The following is a 13,853-nucleotide window of genomic DNA, read 5'->3' as shown; positions in this document are numbered from 1 at the left end:
TTTTTATATAAATGTTATATTAGCATACTCTACTACAAAATCCAAAAGGTGCAATTCTTGCAATATCAACAACTTGTAGCTTTAATCAGATTTGAGCAAAAACAATCATGGATTCATGAACAACAGAAATTGTCAAACAAATCTGATTTCTTTTTATGAGGTGGTAAGCAAAACCTTAGACAAAGGAGTGGCTGTGGACGTAGTATACCTGGATTTTGCAAAAGCGTTTGATAAACTTCCCCGCACATTGCTAATGTGTAAGGTAAAGTCTACAGACTTAGAAAAATCAGTTTGTAAATGGATAGAAAACTGGCTAAAAGACCGTATTCAAAGAGTAGTGGTTAATGATTCATACTCTGAATGGTCTAGGGTTGTCAGTGGTGTACTCCAAGATTCAGTGTTGGGAACCTTACTTTATAATATATTTATAAACGATATAGGGTCTAGGATTAAAAATCCCTTTTCAGTCTCTGCAGATGACACCAAACTGAGCAGTGGAATAATGTCCTTACAGGATGTCTCCGTCTTACAAGTCATCCTCAATGCACTGTTTAATAGGGCAACTGTGTGGCAAATGAGGTTTAATGTTGATAAATGTAAAGTTATGCACCAGGGGCCTAAAAATGTGCATGCATCATACATACTGGGGGGGGGGGGGTAAAACTGGATCAATCAATGGTGGAGAAGGATCTGGGGGTTCTGGTAGGTCATAAGCTTAAAAATGGCATGCAATGCCAAGCTGCGGTTTCTACAGAGAGCAAAATCCTCTCTTGTATTAAAAGTGGTATAGACTCCAGAGAGAAAGATATAATTGTGACACTGTACACATCATTAGTAAGACATCCGGAATATGCAGTTCAGTTTTGGGCACCAGTTCACCAGTTCACAAAAAAAGGTATTGGGGAACTGGAGAAAGTGCAGAGAAGGGCAACCAAACTGATAAGAGGCATGGAGGAGCTCAGCTATGAGGAAAGATTAGAGGAACTGAATTTATTCTCTCTTGAGAAGAGAAGATTAGGGGGGATATGATCAACATGTATAAATACATAAGTGGTCCATATAGTGAATTTGATGTAGAGTTATAAACTTCATGGTCATCACAGAAGACAAGGGTGGACTCTTTACATTTGGAGGAAAAGAGATTTAATCTCCAAATACGGAAAGGCTTCTACACAGTAAGAGCTATGAAAATGTTGAATAGATTCTCTCAATAGCTGGTTCTGAACAGCTCAGTAGATTGTTTTAAGAAAGACCTAGATTCCTGCCTAAATGCACATAGCATAACTGGATACTAATATTTATAGGTAAATATATAGGTGAAGAGCAGTGGTCCAAAATTACTCCAGATCATTGTGCAGGTCTGATCTGCAACTACAGGAAACATTTGGTTGAGGTTATTGCTGCCAAAGGAGGGTCAACCAGTTATTAAGTCCAAAGGTTCACATACTTTTTTCCTCCCTGCACTGTGAATGTTTACATGTTATGTGCAATTAAACCATGGCAACATCTAAGGGCAACATCTGGGATGTTCAGCAGACTGTGTTCTTCTATTGTTGTGACTTAGATGACGTTCAGAGCACATTTTATGCCCAATTCATGCAAAACTCCACGTAATCCCAAGGGGTTTTTCTTGCAACTGTATATACTGCATGACTTATCTTTTGGATAACAGAACTGCATATTGTACAGGGCACATGGCTCAAGAGTGCATATCACACAGGGTGCTGGACTCAGGAAATGCATAACACTCAGATTCCAGGGCTAATGAATACATATCACACAGGGTACAGGGCTCAGGAGTGCATACCACACAGGGTGCAGGGCTTAGGAATGCATATCACACAGGGTGCAGAGCTCAAAAGTGCATATCACACAGGGTGCAGAGCACAGGAGTGCAAATTCCCCAAATTGTATTTTATGAGGGTAATATGCCACAATCATCCATATACTCCATGATTTATGTTTTTTGATACATGCATTACATTTTTTACTGATATGAAAGTATTATTTTCTAAATAAAATACAGAGTTAGACAAATGTATGCTCCTCTTAGCCTGAGGAAACATGTCCATATATCTGTATTTCTCTGGTGATCTGTCCCAGGTTCTTTGTAATCCCTTAACAATAGGTTTCTATTAATTATTACTTAGGTGTGTGAAATGGATCCATGGTCAGGAGAAGTAATTCATTTCAAAGAGGAGTTGGTCAAAGAACTACCATAACTAAGTGGTTCTCAAACTGTTGTATACACACTACCAGGTTTCCATGGGCACACTGCACATGGACCCTAGACACCCTTCTACACTCTGTTGTTGGTTGTGCAGTCACCGGCAGACAGTAGACAGGTAAAGCTTTTGCTGATATGACTTCCTCTCAAGACTTTATATGATGTCATGTTAAGCTTTTCTTGGACACACCCAGATGGTCCTTAGATATTCTTCTACGTTCTGCTGTAGAATGTATGGGTACTGGAGACAACAAACAGAAGCTTTTACTGTTAGGGCCTCCTCCTAATCCAAGACTATACAGTGCATCCAAAAAGTATTCACAGTGCTTAACTTTTGCAACATTTTGTTGTTACAGCCTTATTCCAAAATGGATTAAATTCATTTTTTTCCCGCAACATTCTACAAACAATACCCCATAATGATAACGTGAAAGAAGTTGATTTTGAAATCTTTGCAATTTATTAAAAAAAAAAAAACACGTACACAAGTATTCACAGCCTTTGCTCAATACTTTGTTGAAGCCCCACTCTGGAACAGGTTTTCATCAAGGATGTCTCTGTACATTGCTGCATTCATCTTTCCTTCGATCCTGACTAGTCTCCCAGTTCCTGCCGCTGAAAAACATCCCCCCAGCATGATGCTGCCACCACCATGCTTCACTGTAGGGATGGTATTGGCCAGGTGGTGAGTGGTGCCTGGTTTCTTCCAGACATGACGCTTGGCATTCAGGCCAAAGAGTTCAATCTTTGTTTCATCAGACCAGAGAGTTTTGTTTCTCATGGTCTGAGAGTCCCTCAGGTGCCTTTTAGCAAACTCCAGGCGGGCTGCCATTTGCCTTTTACTGAGGAGTGGCTTCCGTCTGGCCACTCTACCACAAAGGCCTGATTGGTGAAGTGCTGCAGAGATGGTTGTTCTTCTGGAAGGTTCTCCTCACTCCACAGAGAAACGCTGGAGCTCTTTCATAGTTACCATAGGGTGCTTGGTTACCTCCCTGGCTAAGGCCCTTCTCCCTCGATTGCTCATTGTGGCCGACGGGCCACTCTAGGAAGATTCCTGTTGGTTTAAAACTTCTTCCATTTCCATGATGGAGGCCACTGTGCTCATTGGGACCTTCAATGCTGCAGAAATTTTTCTGTACCCTTCTCCAGATCTGTGCCTTGATACAATCCTGTCTCGGAGGTCTACGGACAATTCCTTGGACTTCAAGGCTTGGTTTGTGCTCTGACATGCACTATTAACTGTGGGACCGTATATAGACAGGTTTATGCCTTTCCTAATCATGTCCAATCAATTGAATTTCCCACAGGTGGACTTCAATCAAGTTTGGAAACATCTCAGGAATGATCAGTGGGAACAGGATGCACCAGAGCTCAATTTTGAGTGTCATGGCAAAGGCTGTGAACTCTTATGTACATGTGTTTTTTTTCGTTCTTTATTTTTAATAAATTTCAAAAAGACTTCAAAACAAACTTCTTTCACATTGTCATTATGGAGTATTGTTTGTAGAATGCTGAGGAAAAAAATTACCATATTTTCCGGCGTATAAGACGACTGGGCGTATAAGACGACCCCCTACTTTTCCTGTTAAAATGTAGTGTTTAGGCTATACTCGCCGTATAAGACTACCCCTCTTCCAATGCACACCAGTGGGAAGAATCGTGCCCCATCATTGGTGTCAGTGGGAGGAATAGTGTCCCATCATTGGTGTCAGTGGGAGGAATAGTGTCCCATCATTGGTATTAGTGGGAGGAATAGTGCCCCATCATTGGTGTCAGTAGGAGGAATAGTGCCCCATCATTGGTATCAGTGGGAGGAATAGTGCCCCATCATTGGTGTCAGTGGGAGGAATAGCGCCCCATCATTGGTGTCAGTGGGAGGAATAGCGCCCCATCATTGGTGTCAGTGGGAGGAATCGTGCCCCATCATTGGTGTCAGTGGGAGGAATCGTGCCCCATCATTGGTATCAGTGGCAGGAATAGTGTCCCATCATTAGTATCAGTGGGGGGAATCGTGCCCCATCATTGGTGTCAGTGGGAGGAATAGTGCCCCATCATTGGTGTCAGTGGGAGGAATAGTGCCCCATCATTGGTGTCAGTGGGAGGAATCGTGCCCCATCATTGGTGTCAGTGGGAGGAATAGCGCCCCATCATTGGTGTCAGTGGGAGGAATAGCGCCCCATCATTGGTGTCAGTGGGAGGAATTGTGTCCCATCATTGGTGTCAGTGGCAGGAATAGTGCCCCATCATTGGTGTCAGTGGGAGGAATCGTGCCCCATCATTGGTGTCAGTGGGAGGAATCGTGCCCCATCATTGGTATCAGTGGCAGGAATAGTGCCCCATCATTGGTATCAGTGGGGGGAATCGTGCCCCATCATTGGTGTCAGTGGGAGGAATCGTGCCCCATCATTGGTGTCAGTGGGAGGAATAGTGCCCCATCATTGGTGTCAGTGGGAGGAATAGTGTCCCAACATTGGTGTTAGTGGGAGGAATAGTATCCCATCATTGGTGTCAGTGGGGGGTGGAATAGTGCCCCATCATTGGTGTCAGTGGGGGGGGAGGAATAGTGCCCCATCGTTGGTGTCAGTGGGGGGGAGGAAAAGTGCCCCATCGTTGGTGTCAGTGGGGGGGGAGGAATAGTGCCCCATCGTTGGTGTCAGTGGGGGGGGAGGAATAGTGCCCCATCGTTGGTGTCAGTGGGGGGGAGGAAAAGTGCCCCATCGTTGGTGTCAGTGGGAGGAATAATGCCCCATCATTGGTATCACTGATACCAATGATGGGGCACTGTTCCTACCAATGACACTTGCTGGCCCCTGTTCCAGTATGGTGCTGCTGCAGCCAGCATATGTGGTTGCAGCAGCACCTCTGGACGGCACACTTACCGGCCGCTCCTTCACTCGATTTTCGCGGGGCCGCTCGGCTCCGCCTCCTGGCCGGTGATTGGCCGCCTGTGTGCCTTTCCTGAGCTACAGTTCTGGCAGCCAATCACCGGTGAGGAGGCGGAGCCGAGCAGCCGCGCAAACATCCAGTGGCCGAACCGAATGAAGGAGCAGCTGCTCTTCCTGGACCGGATCGTCGTGGGACCGGAGCCAGGTAAGAGACAGCAGCCCCTGCCCAGCCCTGTACTTAGTGTCCCTTGGAAGGGGGGGGCGGCAGCGGCACCCTAAAAAGTGTCAGCATGCCGTATACCGGCGTATAAGACGACCCCCGACTTTTGAGAAGATTTTCAAGGGGTAAAAAGTCGTCTTATACGCCGGAAAATACGGTAATTGAATCTATTTTGGAATAAGGATGTAACATAACAGAATGTGGCAAACGTTAAGCGCTGTGAATACTTTCTGGATGCACTGTATATAATGTCACACTGAGATACTGAGCATTTGCATTTATAGTTAGCTGAAAAAAAAACATATGGACATATGCACAAAAGACATTTCAACATTCCACTCTGTTTGTTAAAATTACAGATAAAGAATTGAAAAAAGATCTAATCAGAACACTATTACTATAGGTAATCTACGATGACAACTATGCACAAGGGACTGTCCATAAAATATTTTTAAGGCCTCATTGACATGGAAGTACTTAAAAGAGAAGTATGGCTTCCCCCCCCCCCCCTATTTATGCTTACCTAGGTGGACGCAGCATCGGTCCACCGGCTTTAAGGGTGAGAACTCAGCAATCACATGACTGCTGATCGTGGAGTTCTCACAGCCGCTCTGAACAGAAAGCGGGACTGTCAGTCATGGCTGTTTGCTCTGTCCCCTCAGAGCTCACAGGAGCGCTGGGCTGTGGAGGGGGAGGGAGCGGCTGGCTCTGGCTCTCAGCGCTTCACTGAGAGGCTGAGCCAGGTGCCGCTCCAGACTCTGGGGTGGATCCCAACTTTCAAGTCAGGATCTTTCCAAAAACGTTTTGGCTGTACTTGTCCTTTAACTGCCTCCCACCCGCCATATAAGGGAATGACAGACAGGCGGTGGCTCTCTCGTTCTGGGAGGATGCCGGGGGAACGTGGCGATTAGTGGTGCTCTGTGTCCCTGGTACGCAGAGAATCACTGATTGCAGTAAAGAGCTGATGACACAGGCTCTATCATGTGATCAATTGTGTCCAATCACAGCAGTTCGCAAGTAAATAGGAAATGCCGGTATCAGCAGTCCTCTCCTCTCGCTGACAGCACATGAGGAGAGGAGAGCTGGTAAGTGACATTCCTCAGAGGGGACATCTATACTGATCATCAGGGCACCGATCAACAGTGCCCTAATGATCAGTGTAGCCCCATCAGTGCTGCTTTTCAGTGCCCATAATTGCCACCTGTCAGTGCCCATCAATGCCACATATCAGTGCCCATCAGTGCACTTCAATGCCACATATCAGTGCCCATCAGAGCTGCCTTTCAGTGCCAACTATCAGTGCCAGTATTTGATGCTTATCAGTGCCACCTATCAGTGACAGTCAGTGTTACCTATCAGTGCCAGTCAGTGGTGCCTATCAGTGCCTGCCAGTGCCGCCTAACAGTTCCAATCAGTGCCGCCTAACAGTGCCATATATGAGTGCTGACTTTCAGTGTCCATCAGTGATGCCTATAAATTCCCATCTCTGGCTCCTATCAGTGGAGGATCCAGTATGGGCACTCCTCACTCAGTGCTGGCATCAACAGATTCATGTACCTGTCAGAGGTATATACTGCATGACTTAGTGGAACTTTAGTCACAAAATCAAGTCCTGATAGACCATTTCAGGCTGGCTACTTTTGCAGGTATAGCTATGTAAAACATTAAAAATAAGTGCCTATACCGTGTAAAATCCAATGATGCACTGTCTCACCCTGCTCTGCACATGCTCAGTTGCTCTCTATTCTTGGCACTGTGCCTAAAATCAGAGTCAATAGAGACTGATCAGCTGACAGCATTAAGATTTACTGTTCCTGAAGGGGGAATAAAGCAATGGGAAAGACACAGACTTTGCTGAGGATATAGATGATGTAGTGGTTAGGAAAGGAGACCAACAAGACAATAAGGAAGTGACTGCTCTGGGCTTCAACAAAATGGAAACCTCCATCAAGAAAAAACAGGAGCAATGCTAGAGGCAATTTACAATACACTCAATTTTAGTAGCATAATTAATATTGTGGAATGCGTGTTCTTTTGTTAAAGAACAATAATGGTTATCAAACTGTTATGGGTAAAGTTCTGCTTTAAAATGGTAGTAAAGTCCCTTTGTAAATTTGTACCTACAGGTAAGCTTGCAATCAAGCTTACCTGTAGGTACAATGAATATCTCCTAAACGTGCGATAACCGATGACGTCACTCGCACATATGCAGTGATGATATGTATTCAGGGAACACAATATGCCGCTGAATACAGAGCGCGGTGCTGCGGCAGGGATTCGGCCCCGGCCATGTCATCATGGCCCTGTCTATTCAAACCCGGAAGGAAGACAGGGTGAATGTGGAAGCACTTGGTGAGCCGTGACAGTGCTGCGCTGAAGGGGGTCCGTGTACAGGTAAGTGTGTCAAAAATGCATACTAGCATAGTAAGGGACAAGTTGGGGGGGGGGCAATTTTTTTTTTGACAGTTTACTGCCGCTGTAAGCATACATCATTGTGCAGAGCCATGTTTGCCTGTACAGGATGCACAGGTGTTCTGTGCATCCATGTGTAGGCAATCCATATCATGTCTACTGGGACCCAGTGACTGCATGGACAAAGCTACTGCTCTAAATCATGACATCCATGCGGGTGCGTGCCCCCGTATGCACACTGTTTGTATTCAGAGACACCTACCTGCAAGGCTCTTGAACTGGGATCAGCGGCTCTGTCCATGCAGCTGCTGCATTCCAACAGACATGAATTGGACTGCCAGCATAAGAATGCATGGAACACCTGTGCATCCCAAACATTGCACAGATGTAGGCTTAAAGTGTTACTAAACCCAGGACCCTGCATTCACTATATCTGGTCTCCCACAGTACATAGAACATGGCAATGCAATTATTTTAATAAATATAAACTGCTAAATACCTTTTCTCAAGTCTTGTGATTTCTATTGGTGTTCAGAAGAACACTGGTTAAAGCTTGTAGGAGGAGTTTTTATTCTGCTCTAGGAGGATGCAAGACCCCTGACCTCTGTCTGGACAGTGCTGATTGGCCCTGTGCTGATCACATACACTCTCCCAAGAAAAAAAAACCCCTCTAGCAATACACATCAAACTGAGCATGTGCAGAGTGACTCCACACAATATGTCTTATCAGGTGATACGAGGGGGGCACTGGAAGAAGGAAAGGATCAGAGAAGTCAGGATAAAACATAGTTTTTACACAATGCAGAGGATTAACCCCTTAGGTTCCACAGTAAGTATAACAAGCATGCTTTACTGCATATATACCCGTGTGAATGACTCCTAACACTTACTTGTCACTTGGACACAACAGGGAATGGTTTTATTATTATAGATGACTTTCTCTCCTATTCTATTCATCATATATTATCTGTATAATTTACTGCCTGCAACTGAGTGTTTTTAATTACTGGATTTCCAGACCTCTATTCTTTTCTAAATGTTTGCTGCCTTTGAAATATGACAATTGTATTTCTGTATCTGAACTCCTTTGCACCTAAAATAATAAAAATGAATTAAACAAATTAGTCAAGTCCATCAAATTCAATCAAAACTTTAAACAAAAAACATCCTCAGAGCCCCAATGGAGTGTTCACACCATATGTGTTGATCTGCATAGATAGATCAAAGCAGGTTTACTACTAGGGCACATATAAAACAATTGTTTTCCTTGTGTCCTGTTCACACCAAATGCTACCTAGAGATGGGTTGCAGTGCACTGTCAAAACAGAGATATGCTGCAATTTTCCACAACACACCTCACCTCATGTCAGCACTGATCACTGTAACATACCTCAGTTGTAGTGCTCAGGTGACGTCACACTCTCTACCTTGTCCATTCAGAGAATGCGTTGCATTCATTCAGAAAATGCAAAGCATTCTCTGTCTGGGGCCTGTGTCAAGCAGCTCACCTTCTACCACTCAGCAAGTGGACATCACTGGAGTAGCGGTGTGTACTTCAGCAGTTTCCAGCTTCCAGGGACATTGGCTAGGTATGGTATACACTGTACATAATAACACTGGACCAAGCTGAACACTAAGGGCTCGTTCACACTTGACTAATTTTCCAACTCTTGCCAAACGCCCCTATAGCATTTGACAAGGGTTGGTCGGGCGTTTGCAGAGCATTTTTAACGCTCCGCAAACGCTCCACAAACGCTCCACAAACGCTGAATGCGCAGTTTAGTGCCGATTGCTAGGCGTTTGCTAAGCGTTAAAAACGCCCCAGAAACGCCTATAATGAAGTTTGAATGGTGTTAACGCTCCACAAACGCCATGCAACCGCACCGCGGGCATTTGCGGAGCGGCACCATAGACTTGAATAGGAGGCTTCAACTCCTCCTGACTCGACCAGAGGTGTCCGTTTTGCCGCGACGTGACGCAACGCTAACGCTCCTGTTTGAACAACACTATGTGCTGCAATGTGCAGAATTTTCCCAGGCATTTGGGAAAGGGTAAAAATGCTTCCCAAACGCCTGTCTGCCGCTTGCTAACAAGGCTAGTGTGAACGTAGCCTTAGGGATTTATTTACTAAAGCTGGAGCATGCAAAATCAGGCTCACTTCTACAGAAACCAATCGGCTTTTAAGCTCAGCTTGTTCAATAAAACCTGGAAGCTGATTGATTTCTATGCAGAAGTGAGCCTGATCTTGCATTCTTCTGCTTTAGTAAATAAACGTCTATGTAACTATGTGAATAAATGTTGCTTAGCTTCAGAGATAGGCATTCGGAATATAGCAATTCATGTAGGGTACTGTTCAGATAGCCAATCAGGTCATAGATGCACACTTCATGATAACAAAAACCTTATCCCTCCCACCCCCCTCCACAAAAAGTAAACAGTGTGATGCACTGTAGCAACGATTCGCATTGCCCTTTATACTGGACACCAGCATTTACACGGAAAACGTTGCCCAATGTGTGCAGGCTGGGGTGAACAAGACCTAACTTCCTGCCAGGACAGGAAATGATAGGCAATCCCTTCAACAGGGACACATTTGTAGAGGAGCGGGGAAGGGTTGGAAGGTGTTTTATTGTGTTTGTGCTTTTTAGATGACCCCAATTCTCTTTTCTTTGACAAAGAAATCTACTGAATGGGGTTACAGACAAATGTAAACACCTTGGAAAAAAATGTAAACTCTGCCCCATTTTGTCTAAAGCAGAAAATAAAATGGCTTGAGATAGGGTTCATTCACACTTGAGTTTATTTTTAACTCTTGCCAAACGACCCTATAGCTTTTGACAGGCATTAGACAGGCATTTGGGAAGCATTTTTAACGCTCCTCAAACACTCCCCAAACGCCCCATGCGCGGTTTTGAGAGGGTTGATAGGTGTTTACCAAACGTTACAACCACACCACAAATGCCTATAATGAAGTTAAATGGTATTAACGCTCTGCAACTGCCTCGCACCGCACCGCACCGCAAACTCCTGCCAGGCATTTGCGGGGCGGCACCATAGACTTGAATGGGAGGCTTCAACTCCTCCTGACTCAACATGAGGCATCAGTTTTGCTGGGACGCAACTCTAACGCTTCAGTGTGAACAGCACCCTGTGCTGCCATGTGCAGAATTTTCATAGGCGTTTGAAAAGCGTTAAAAACGCTTCCCAAAAGCCTGTCTGACGCTTGCTGACAAATAGTGTGAACTGAGCCTTAGGCATTTAAGTAGAACTATAGAAAAAAAATGTGTTTTTCATTTTGGATAGAGTAAGGGAGGGTTAAAACCCCTGTCAGATTTGTTTCCACCATCTGTGTGCAGAGAGTTCCCTTCACTTCCTGCCCCATAGTCAAACAGGAAGTGAGAGGAAATCCCTGCAAATTAAGGGAATTCCTTGGGGACCCACAAATCTCCAGAACTAGTATCCCCATTGGAAGATTTCCCCTCTATTATTTTATGAGGACAACCTAAAATTTAGTATTTTCTTTACTTTCACTTTTATTGATAATGGTAAACAAGACAAATAGAGAGGGTGCATCTCCTTAACGGGGGCACAGGCAGCAATAAAAACTGACAGGGTTTCTAATCCCTCTCCCCTCTATCCAAAAGTAAAAACACATTTTTGCCTTTAGTTATACTTTAAAGCTGACCTCACCTCCTATGATAATACCACCATATGGTCTCGTGCACATTGGACGTTTGGCCATCTCATCTCCACACCCTTCCTCCTGGCAGCAGCGTTTTGGCAGAAAAAATGACTGAAACTTGTAAAGGTGTGTAACCTTTTAAGCATGTCACGGGCTTGAGCATTAATTTTTTCATTGGCAAAAATAATAATTATTTCTGGCCACTGAAATGAGTTAACCACTTCAAGTCTGGACACTTTTACACCCTTCCTGTTCAGGCCAATTTTCAGCTTTCAGCGCTATCACACTTTGAATGACAATTGCGCGGTCATGCAACACTGTACCTATATGAATTTTTTTGCATCTTTTTGAGACAGATAAAACTTTATTTTGGTGGTATTTATTCACCACTGGGATTTTTATTTTTTTGCTATGTAAATTAAAAAGTCCAAAAATGTTGAAAAAAAAGTGTTTTTCTTATAAATGTTTGCAAATAAATAGTATTTCATCATAAATCTTGGCCAAAAACCATGGTAACACTGTACTACTTGTGGGGGATGATGAAGATTTTTTTTTTTCTTTTTACACTGATTGCTTTTACACCCATAAAGGATGTAAAAGCAATCATTTCTCCTTCTCTCTAGCTGCATTCTTGCAGCCATTGAGAACTACTGAGTGAGCTGTGATTGGTCACAGCTTGTCACTTTTGTGAACAGCCTTGTACCATGTGACCTCTGTGATCATTCACAGATTTTACACGTAGTAAGCAATGATGTCACAAGTGACATCTTGCTTACTACTCTGCATGTGATCACTGATTGGCCAATCAGTGATCACATGATCGGGACCTTGTACAGAGGTCCCGTCCGCTGATTGGTTTTCCACTGTGCCCGGAGGACACAGCGGGCACCGGATTGCGGTGCTGCGCGCTCCCAGGGAGCGCACACAAGCAGGGTGCGGGGAGGCCGCTTATAAACGGCCACCCGACCCTGCACTGCCACCGTCCGGCCATTTATATACAACGTTTATATACAACGGCCGGACGGGGGGTGGTTAATACTCTAGCGCATAATGCACCTATCGTTGCCACTCATTTAGACGTGTTTACAAGCATCAAGCATTTTTTCTGCAAAAACGCTGCTGCTCCTAGACATACTGGCTGTGGGGTTTTTTTCTGCCTCTAAATACTTACAGTATGTGTGCATGGACACATAGGCTAACATGCAGGAGTGTTCAGAGGCAGAAAAAAGAATGCCAGGCACACCTAAGAGCAGCATTAAAGACGACCAGTGTGCTTAAGGCCTAACTTTCCTGTAAATATTTAAATAAACACATTTGAGAATTTGGCTGTGTTTTGAACAGCACAGATTCGCATTACATGTGAAGCCAGCTGCAGTGCGATTTTGAAAAGGGTTTTCTGTGATATTTAGCGCGGTGGGGGTTACGATTTCTATGCTGTTATACTTTAACAATTTTGCATTAGAATCACATCTGCACTGCATGAACAAAATCACACCACACCAGCCTTTAAAATCGCACGGCATCCTGACCCACATGCATGTGAACCCAGCCTTAAAGACAACTGCTTACCCTGCTTGCATCCTCCTTTAGCCCCAGCTCACACATATGTGATGGTGAATGCATTATAAAATGCAGAGATTAGCATGACAGGCAAGATATAATGTTTTCCTATTGATGTGGTTCACACAGATGCAATGCTCTAGGGTTGCGTTTTGAATGCGGTTGCAAAAATGGTCCTGTGCGAGTTTGAAGCGGTGTGTTCCAAAGTTGCCAGGCATAGAGTTTAGTGCCATTTGAAGACAAGTGTTCACATACAATTGCAATTCACATCCATTTTTGCATTAAAGTCAATGGGAGTGATTTGTGCATGTGAACAATTTGTGCATCGAAGTCAATGGGAGCAATTAGTGCATCAAAGGCAATGGGAGCAATTTGTGTATCAAAGGCAATGGGGGTGATTTGTGCATGGGAACGATTTGTTCATTGACGTCAATGGGAGCAATTTGTGCATCAAAGACAATGGGAGTGATTTGTGCATTGAAGTCAATGGGAGCAATCTGTGCATCAAAGACAATGGGAGTGATTTGTGCACGGGAGCAATTTCTGCATTGAAGTTAATGGGAGCGACTTGTGGATAAACCTCAATGGGAGAGATTTGCACAGTGCAGAAAGGCAGACTGAAAATCGTATCAGTAGTAAATTTGCATTAAAACTGCAAAGGTATTCAAACACAATTGCATCACTGTGATTTGTACCTGCAGGTATGTGAACCTAGGCTTAAGACCCGTTCACAAATAGTTCAGTGACTAACGTGTTTCCACACTGGATAAATGCCAGCCAACACCAGGGCACATAGAAATGAACTGACACCAAAAGATATACTGCATGTTATCGCAGCACACAGGTAAGCACAACATATCACCGCAC

General features: G+C 44.3%; 1 protein-coding gene across 4 annotated transcripts in view; it reads right to left on the bottom strand.

Moving 5' to 3' along the window:
• LOC149449887 (myomegalin-like) overlaps positions 1 to 13,853 on the bottom strand; it is a 415,368-nt gene that overhangs the window by 354,886 nt on the left and 46,629 nt on the right. The gene's annotated exons all lie outside the window — the stretch shown is intronic.

The sequence above is a fragment of the Staurois parvus genome, unplaced genomic scaffold (assembly GCF_062004578.1).
Source record: "Staurois parvus isolate SC_StPar_1 unplaced genomic scaffold, SC_StPar_1.0 ptg000597l, whole genome shotgun sequence".
NCBI lineage: Eukaryota > Metazoa > Chordata > Amphibia > Anura > Ranidae > Staurois > Staurois parvus.
This window is presented reverse-complemented; position numbering and strand designations above follow the sequence as displayed.